We start from the raw sequence: 10,104 nt of genomic DNA on the forward strand, positions 1-10,104 counted from the left end.
AAGTACAGGTTTTTCATAATGATTCTCTAGATTTCCTCAATGTCTGTTTTTATGCACCCCCACTTTTCATGTCTGATTTTTTTTTTTTTTTTGTGGTTCTTTTTTTTCGGAGCTGGGGACCGAACCCAGGGCCTTGCGCTTCCTAGGCAAGGGCTCTACCACTGAGCTAAATCCCCAACCCATGTCTGATTTTTTTTAATTTGGATTCTCTCTCTCTCTCTCTCTCTCTCTCTCTCTCTCTCTCTCTCTCTCTCCCTTTTCATTAATTTTGAGTATGTTTATCTTGTTGGTTTTCTCAAAGAATTTACTCTTGGTTTTGTTGGGTCTCTTTTTTCCTTTTTTATTGCTTTCAGCCCTGAGTTTGATTATTTCTTGTCTACTCCTCTAGGGTGTGATTGCTTCTTTTTTTTCCCTAGAGCTTTCAGGTGTGCTGTTACGTTACTAAAATGAGATTTCTCCACTCTTTTGTTGTGGGCACTTAGTACTATGAACTTACCTCTGAAAACCACCTTCACTGTGTCCCATAAGTTTAGTTATGCTTTGTGTGCATTTCCATTCAACTATAGAAAGTCTTTCATTTCTTTCTTTATCTCTGTCTTGACCCATTCTTATTGCTTGATGTTGGTCATATGTGCTGCAGTAGACAGAGAAGCTCACCAAGAAGCTAAGTCTTCATTTTCCAAAGGAGCAGAAGGGTACAGCCTCTCAGAGAAGATTGACACCTGGCTAGCTCACTCCGGTTACTTTAGTTAAGCATCATACAAGGCTAATTAGGGCTGGGAAAGGTTCCAGCTACCAAATTATCTTACCCTTGCTGCCTGAGAAAGCAGTCAACCCACACAAATTTGTTCATTCAATGGAGAGCACGGGTAGGCATAATCTAGTCTTAAGACCAAAATTGGTGCAGCTACAAGCACTCACGTAGCACCAAATGCAGACCTTCCAGGTTCAAACAGTCCATAACAATTTCTTCAAGGTTCAAACAGTCTCATAACAATTTCTCAGCCTCTACTGTTTGACCCAAATATAGCAAAGGCTTTACTGAAACATTTCACTCAAAGACAGACACAAAGGCTTTCCTACACATTTCATTTAGAGCCAGACATAAAGGCTCTACTATACATCTCATTACACATTTGTTCATTCAATGGAGAGCAATTCAGTTTCCATGGGTTTGTAAATTTTCAGTTCTTTGTGTCATTGATGTCTAGCTCTAATCTATGGTGGTCTGAGAAGATGCATGGAGTTTTGTTTTTGTTTTTGTTTTTGTTTTTGTTTTTTCATTTTCTTGTATATTTTGAGACTTGCTTTATATCCAGGTAAATGGTCGATTTTGGAGAAGGTTCTACGAGCTACTGAAAAGAAGGTACATTCTTTTGTGTTTAGATTAAATATTCCACTGATATCTAGTGGGTCTATTTAGTTTATAACATCTGTTAACTATAGCATTTCCTGTTTATTCTTCGTTTTGATGATCTGTCTTTTGGTAAGAGTGGGGATTAAAGTCTTCTACGATCAGTTGTGTGAGGAACAATATGTGATGTAAACTGTAGTGCTGCTTCTTTTACAAACTTGGATGCCCTTGTGTTTGGCACATAGATATTAAGAATTGCAATGTCAGACGAGGCAGCCCAGCTAGGGAAAGGGGTTCCAAAGGCAAGCAACAGAGTCAGAGACAGAGGATGCACTTAGTCCTGCTGTGACTTGATGTGCCAGGGTGGGTTGGTACCCATGAGGGGTTTCCCTTCCTCTGAGGAGAAGGGAAGGGGGTATGGAGAGAGATGCATGTGAGGGTGGTACTGATAGGAAAGGTGGGTCTGCGATTGGGGTGTAAAGTGAATAAATAAATTAAATATGTACATATATATGTATGTGTGTATATATGTGTGTGTGTGTGTGTGTGTGTGTGTGTGTGTGTGTGTGTATAATAGCTTCTTAAAAATAAATAAAGAATTCCAAGGTCCAATGTGAGTATGTAATACCCTTCCCTATCTCTTCTAGTTAGTTTTGACTTGAAATCTGTTCTGTTAGATATTAAACTGACTACACAAGCTTAGTGCTTAGGTCCACTTGCCTGGAATACCTTTTTCCAACCTTTCATCCTCAAATCCCAACTGTTGTAGATGTTGAGGTGTGTTTCTTGGATGCAGCAGAAGGGTGGATTTTGTTTTCCCATCCATTCTGGCAATCTGTGCCTTTTTGTTGGGGAATTGAGTCCATTGATGTTGAAAGATATTATGACCAATGATTATTAATTGCTGTTACTTTGGTGGTGGTGGTGTGGTGGTGGTGGTGGGGTGTGTGTGTGTGTGTGTGTGTGTGTGTGTGTGTGTGTCTGTGTGTGTTTCCTTTCTTTTGATTTTGTTGCTCTGAGCTTGTTTATGTCCTGTGTTTTTATGGGTGTAGTTAACTTCCTTGAGTTCTAGTTTTCCTTTTAATACCTTCTGTGGGACAGGATTCATAGGCAGGTACTGTTTAAATTTGGCTTTATCATACACTATCTTATTGTGATTGAAGGTTTTGCTAAGTAGTCTGGGGTGGCATCTGTGGTCTCTTGTAGTCTGCAGCATATTTACCCAGGCCCTTCTGACTGATGAGAAGGCATATGAAACTCAATTAGGTTTCATGATATTTTCACCTGCAGATTTTAATATTCTTTCTTTGATTCTGGAGGTTTAGTGTTTTAATTATTATGTGCCAAGTGACTTTATTTCTGGTTTAATCTCTTGGGTGTTCAGTATGCATCTTATAGTTTTATGGGTATCTTCATCCTTAGATTAGGAAATTTTTCTTCTATGATTTTGTTGAAAATATTTTCTTAGCCTTTGAGCTCATATTCTTCTCCTTTCTCTAGTCCTATTAGTCTTAGGTTTGGTCTATTCATGGTGTTACAGATTCCTAGATGTTTTGTGTCAGGAATTTTGTAGATTTAACATCTCCTCTGACTGAAGTATTCGTTGCTTCTATCCCTATCTTCAGCACCTGAGATTCCCTCTTTCCTCTTTTCTGTTCTGTTAGTGAAGGTTGCCTCTGTAGTTCCTGTTTGAATTCCTAAGTTCTAGGATTTCCTCAATTTGGGTTTTCCCTATTGATTTTATTTCCTTTTTCGGGTCTTGAACAGTTTTCTTTCCTTCCTTTGTTTGTTGGTGTTTCCTGGGTTTCTTCAAGGACTTGTTAATTTCTTCTTTTTTTTAACCTTTAAAATGGTATTTTTTTTCTTTTTGTTTTTTTATTAATCATTTTATTTGTTTATACTCAAATGATGCCGAACCCTTCCTGGTTACCCCTCTACAAACCCCCCATCTCATTCCCCCTCTCTCGGCCTCCCCTTTGCTTCTATGAGGGTGTTCCTCCACTCACTGACTCCTCTAACATCCCCCTACACTAGGACATCAAGCCTCCCACCCATCCCATTGATGTCAGATAATGTCATTCTCTGCTACATATGTATCTGGAGTCATGGCTCCCTCCATGTATTCTCTTTGGTTGATGGTAGAGAAGTACAGAGGATCAGAAAATTGAACAGAAACCTGTAGTAGTGAGGAATGGGAAACTAGGGTGGGGGTTGCCACTAGAAAGTACAAGGAAGCAAGAGGATCCCAGGACCCAGTTGCAATAACTTTAGCCAAAATACCCAACAAAGGGGGAGATAGAACCTGTAGAGACCACCTCCAGAAGCTAGGCACCGCCCCCAGTTGATGGATGGGACCACCCACACAGCTCAATTTTTTTTTCCAGAGCTGGGGACCGAACCCAGGGCCTTGTGCTTGCTAGGCAAGCGCTCTACCACTGAGCTAAATCCCCAACCCCGCAGCTCAAATTTTTTAACCCAGAAATGTTCCTGTCCAAAGGAAAAACAGAGGCAAAAAAATGTAATAGAGACTCAATGAAAGGTCATTCAGAGACCACCCCACCTAGAAATCCATCCCACCTGCAGATACCAAACCCTCACACTATTGCTGATGCCAAGAAGCATTTGCTGACAGGAGCCTGATATATATGGCTGTTCCCTGAGAGGTTCTACCAGCACCTGACCAATACAGATGTACTCACAGTCGACCATTGGACTGAGCCCAGAGACCCCAATGCTTCCATTGGGGAGCTAGGGAAGGACTGAAGAAGCTGAAGGGGATTTCAACCCCATAAGAAGAACAATATCAACAAACTGCTAATTTCTTCAGGGATCTCTTATCACCTTCATACAGGTGGTTTCAACATCTTTTCCTTAGGCTTCAGCTATGTTGGAAAATTCACAGCCTGCTGTGATAGCGTATCTAGGCTCAGATGTAAACATATTGCCCTGGCTGTTATTTGATGTGAAGCTAAATGGCATCTAGGCATTTGGGATTGAGAGAACTATGGGTCTAGGTGCTGGTTTCTGAATTCATCTTTGCAGGTTGGGTCTTTTCTTCCTTGGTTTCTGTTTCCTCTTTGGATTTTAAACGATTGTGATAGCTATGTCTAAATTTGGTAGAAATTTTTCTGTGGACCTGGTAAGTGTGGAGACTAGTATCTGTTGCAGAGCTAAGAATGAGATTGGGGAGTTGGATTTTGAGTAGAAGAAGGATCGGTGAAGGTCATCAGTTAGCTTACCTGTTACCATGGCCTGCTCAGCTCCTGTGTGCATAGAGAATGCCTACTAGTGTTGGAGGCCAGGATACTGGGATGATTTGCTGGGAGGTTAGAGAAGACCTTTGTGATCCACTGGGGATGAGGTCAGAGAGGAAAGGGAGACCGCAGCAGTGTTCTGCTACAGAGCTGGGAATCAGGCTGACAGTTCATTATTTACATCAATGGGAGTTTGATTATGACTGTGCCATGGTTCTTTCCTCTTGTTGTAAGAAAGTTGTAACTTAATTTTGATTTTCACAGGAGCGTGCAGGTGAAAGATTTGGAGCTTTTAAAAGAAGTTTGCAGGGTTGGGGATTTAGCTCAGTGGTAGAGCGCTTGCCTAGAGCAAGGCCCTGGGTTCGATCCCCAGCTCCGAAAAAAAGAACCAAAAAAAAAAAAAAAAAAATGCAATTTTTAAATAGACTGGATATTTAGATTCATGCCACCAGAGGGAGCCAAACCCTGACATTGCCTGCAAGGCCAGGACCCAGAGGCTGGATCGCCCAGAGACCTAGTATAGAACCAATACAAATTGTGGGGAAGAAAACATCAGCGAAATGATTTCTAATGGTATTCTCCTATGCTCCTAGATTGGTACCTAGCACAGCTGTCATCAGAGAGACTTCATCCAGCAACTGATGGAAACAGAAACACTAGGTAGAATTTGGGGAATCCTGTGGAAGAGAGGAAGGATTACAAGAGCCAGATGGTTCAAATCGCCACAGGAAAACCCACAAAAATCAACCAACCTGAACCTATACAGGCTCACAGAGATTGAACCGCCAACCAGGGAGCCTGCATAGGACTGACCTGGTCCCTCTGCACATATGTTACAGTTATGTAGCTTGCTCTTCATGTGGGACTCCTTACAGTGGGAACAGGGGTTATCTCTGACTCTGCTGCCTGCCTTTGGGCCGATTTCCTCTTACTGGGTTGCCTCATCTAAGCCTTGAAAGAAGAGGAGGTTCCTAGTCTTCCTGCAACTTGATATGCAATGGCTGTTTGATATCGTTGGGAGGGCTGCCCTTTTCTAAAGAGAAATGGAAGAGGAGTGGAAGAGGAGAAAGTGGGGGTTAGGGGAACAGAGGGTCTGGAAGGAGAGAAGGGAAGGGAAACTGCTGTTGGAATAGATAGATAGATAGATAGATAGATAGATAGATAGATAGATAGATAGAGATAACTTTTTTAAGATTTATTTATTTTACGTATATTAGTACACTGTAGCGTCTTCAGACACACCAGAAGAAGGCATCAGATCCCAGTACAGATGGTTATGAGCCACCATGTGGTTGCTGGGAATTGAACTCAGGACCTCTGGAAGAGCAGTCAGTGCTCTAAACCACTGAGCCATCTCTCCAGCTCAGGATATATTTAGAGAAAAAAAAAATTTTTTTTTTTTAAGAAACAGACTGGATATTTTAAAGGGACTGAATTTTTTTTTTTTTCCAAAACAGGATTTCTCTGTGTAACAGCCCTGGCTGTCCTGGAACTGATTTTGTAGACCAGGCTGGCCTTGAACTCATAGAGCTCCACCTGCCTCTAACTCACAGGTGCTATAGGAACTGAAGTGTTAATGTGTTTGAATTGGTAAAAACTACAGGACTTTTAAAGTACTTTGTGTTTTTTAGTGTGTGATCTTGAGGATGAATGAAGACGGAGAGGTTGTGGCTTGATGGTGACATGCTCGTGGGTCAAGTTGACAGGGGGTAAATTGGGCTGCATAGTTTTATTTCAACTTGGCCCAAGTTAAAGTCATCTAAGAAGAGGGAACCTTGATTAAGAAAATGCCTCTGTAAGATCAGGCTGCAGGCAAGCCTGCAGGTTATATTTTCAATTAGAGATTAATAGGGGAGGTCCTAGCCTTTTGTGAGATGATGTCATCTCTGTATCCCTAGGCTCCTGGGCTGTTGGTCCTAGATTCTAAAAAAAGAAAGGGGAAAAAAAAACAGGTTGAGCAAACAAGTAAGCAGCACTCCCATAGCCTCTGTGTCAGCTCCTGCCTCCGGGCTTCTGCCCTGACTTTCTTTGATGATGAACAATGATATGAAAACCCAAGCCAAATAAACCCTTTCTTGCCCAAATTGCTTTGGCCACGTTTCATCACACAGCAGTAGTAACCTAACTAAACCACCCTCACATCCAGCAGACGCTACCACCCGACTCAGACCCCACTCAGTCTGCAGCTCCATCCTATGAAAACCTGGCCCTATTGAGGACATCTTTCTTTATTGAGCAGATATATTCAGTGGTAGTTTGCTTGGGAGCTGAGAACCTAACAGAATCTTAGCACTGCCCTTTGAGGGCTCCATCCCAGAAGAAATTTGATCTCCACTGGTTGGTGACCATCTCAGGAAATGAGCCTCTACTCAGCCTGCTGCCCAGGGATCCTCATTGCCTTTCATTGCTGGGTACCAGTTCTTGAATGGCAAGAGCCTGCTCAGTCTTCCATCTACCTAACTGTCACCTTTTCTAGCTACCCTCCCACTAGCTGGGCCATTCAGAGCCCCACTCTGCTCCCCAAGATCACTGAAGTTTCCATGGTCTCTACCCAAAGTTTTTCCTAAGCTCCTACACAGAGGGCTCAAAGCATCCCCTTGAAGGTGACCTGGCTTCTGTTCACAAATTGTCCCTGGGATAAACAGGTGCTTGGGTGACAGTTAGTGACATCTCCTTGTGAGGAACTGAATTGCCTTCAGTCCATTCCCAGAACCCCTCGGTTTGTTGCTCAAGCTAGACAAAGAAGGAGAAGAGGAGCTTCAATTTCTTGATTATGACTGCAAACCTGTAGCAGGGAGGAACTCTATTCTGAGGAAAGGTCATTGATGCCATAGAAGATGAAGACTCAGTACAAAATGTGACACACAGTTAAGAAATGTGTAGCAGAGAATAGCATTGTTGGGCACCAGTGGAAGGGGAAGCCCTTGGTCCTACCAAGGTTGAACCCCCAGTGCAGAGGACTAGGGGGTAAGGGGGAACATCTTTATGGGGGATAGGGGGGATAGGGGGCTTATGGACAGGAAACCAGGAAAGGGAATAACATTTTAAATGTAAATAAAGAAATATATCCAATAAAAAAAGAAAAGAAAAAGAAAAAAAGCAAGCTTCCCTGACTTGTGGCTCAGTGTCACAGTGCTTGCTCAACTTTGGGGAAACAACCTGAGTTCAGTTACCAACATCAAAGAAATAAATACAAGGAAATAATTTATCTGGTTTTTGTTTTTGAGGGGTTTTTTTGTTTGTTTGTTTGTTTTTATGGGTTTTTTTTTTTTTTTTTGGTGGTGGTGGTGGTGGTGGTTTTTTTTTTGTTTTGTTTTTGTTTTTGTTTTTTTTGGGGGGGGGTTGGGGTTTTTTTTGTTTTGTTTTGTTTTTTTGGATTTTTGGAGACAGGGTTTCTCTGTGTAGCAGAGAATAGCATTGTTGGGCACCAGTGGAAGGGGAGCCCTTGGTCCTACCAAGGTTGAACCCCCAGTGCAGAGGACTAGGGGGTAAGGGGGAACATCTTTATGGGGGATAGGGAGGGATAGGGGGCTTATGGACAGGAAACCGGGAAAGGGAATAACATTTTAAATGTAAATAAAGAAATATATCCAATAAAAAAGAAAAGAAAAAGAAAAAAAGAAAAAAAGCAAGCTTCCCTGACTTGTGGCTCAGTGTCACAGTGCTTGCTCAACTTTGGGGAAACAACCTAAGTTCAGTTACCAACAGTGACATCAAAGAAATAAATACAAGGAAATAATTTATCTGGTTTTTGTTTGGGGGGGGGTTGTTTGTTTGTTTTTATGGGTTTTTGTTTTTTGTTTTTTGTTTTTTGGGTTTTTTTTTGTTTTTTTTTTTTTTTTTTGTTGGTGGTGGTGGTGGGTTTTTTTTGTTTTTGGTTTTGGTTTTGGTTTTTTTTTTGGGGGGGGGGTTGGGTTTTTTTTTTTTTTTTTTTTTTTTGGATTTTTGGAGACAGGGTTTCTCTGTGTATCCCTGGCTGTCCTGAAACTCTGTAGACCAGGCCGACCTCGAACTCACAGCTATCTGACTGCCTCTGCCTCCTGAGTTCTGGGATCAAAGGTGTGTGCCACGGCTACCTGGCTCTCAAGTCTTCTATCTTTACACTATAAAGCTCTGACTGTCCTGAAACTTCATATGTAGATCACACTAGACTGGAACTCATAGAGATCCACCTGCCTCGCAGGTGCTGGGATTAAAGGTGTGCCCACCATGCCTGGCAAAATAAATAAATCCTTTTTAAAGATTACTTAACGTGGCTTTGGTCTGAGCAAGATGCTCTCAGGAAATGGGAGTCTCATCTACGCCCTCTCTAGAATCCAAGCTGGTCAGATCTATGTGTTCTCCTTCCCAAACACTGATTACTAACAGCTCAGCTTCAAAGAATCAGACAAGATATGCTGCATTCAGGGTAGAATGGCCTTAGTTGTGACCTATATGTTCTGTAAAGTTAATTACAGTCCTATTTTCCAGGTCACTGGTGACCTCTCTAATCTAGATAACATTGGGACTTCTGAAACATGATTCTTTCAGGCTGACAAGGCGGCTTAGTGGATAAAAATGCTTCCCATCAAGACTAACAACCAACCCTTTTCGCCAAGATGGCGCCGAAAGCGAAGAAGGAAGCTCCTGCCCCTCCCAAAGCCGTAGCCAAAGCGAAGGCCTTGAAAGCTAAGAAGGCAGTGCTGAAAGGTGTCCACAGCCACAAAAAGAAGATCCGAGGGGCTGGGGATTTAGCTCAGTGGTAGAGCGCTTACCTAGGCCCTGGGTTCGGTCCCCAGCTCCGAAAAAAAGAACAAAAAAAAAAAAAGAAGATCCGAACGTCACCCACTTTCCGGCGGCCCAAGACCCTGCGACTCCCGAGGCAGTCCAAACATCCTCGAAAGAGTGCACCCAGGAGAAACAAGCTTGACCACTATGCTATCATCAAATATCGGCTATGAAGAAAATAGAGGACAACAGCACGCTTGTGTTCATTGTGGATGCTAAGGCCAACAAGCACCAGCTCAAACAGACCGTGAAGAAACTCTATGACATTGATGCGGCCAAAGTCAATACTCTGATACGGCCTGACGGAGAGAAGAAGGCCTATGTTCGCTTGGCTCCTGATTATGACGCTCTAGATGTTGCCAACAAGATTGGGATCATCTAAAGTGAGTCCAGATGGTTAATTCTAAATATATACTTTTTTTTTCCACCATAAAAAAAAAAAAAAGACTAACAACCAGTCGTCATGATGTAAAGAAAGAACCATCTCCCTAACCTAAAGTTGTGTTCTGACAACACACACACACACACACACACACACACACACACACACACACACACATCAGTGTAATTTCATTTTTTTTCTGGGCCTAATCTAGCCTCTGAGGCCATTAAACACATATGGTGCACATACCTAAATGCAGGCAAAACACTCAATCACATTAAATAGAATACATAAATCTATGAGATGAAAGGGAGGAAAGAGGAAGGCACCCAATGTCTTCCTCTGAC

The 10,104-nt window shown here is 42.2% G+C and overlaps 1 pseudogene; it reads left to right on the forward strand.

Annotated features, from left to right (window-relative positions):
- The first annotated feature begins 9,200 nt into the window (after positions 1-9,200).
- On the forward strand, positions 9,201-9,795 carry Rpl23a-ps5 (ribosomal protein L23a, pseudogene 5; annotated as a pseudogene).
- Positions 9,796-10,104: the final 309 nt, after the last annotated feature.

The sequence above is a fragment of the Rattus norvegicus genome, chromosome 1 (assembly GCF_021556685.1).
Source record: "Rattus norvegicus strain SHRSP/BbbUtx chromosome 1, alternate assembly SHRSP_T2T, whole genome shotgun sequence".
NCBI classification, from domain to species: domain Eukaryota; kingdom Metazoa; phylum Chordata; class Mammalia; order Rodentia; family Muridae; genus Rattus; species Rattus norvegicus.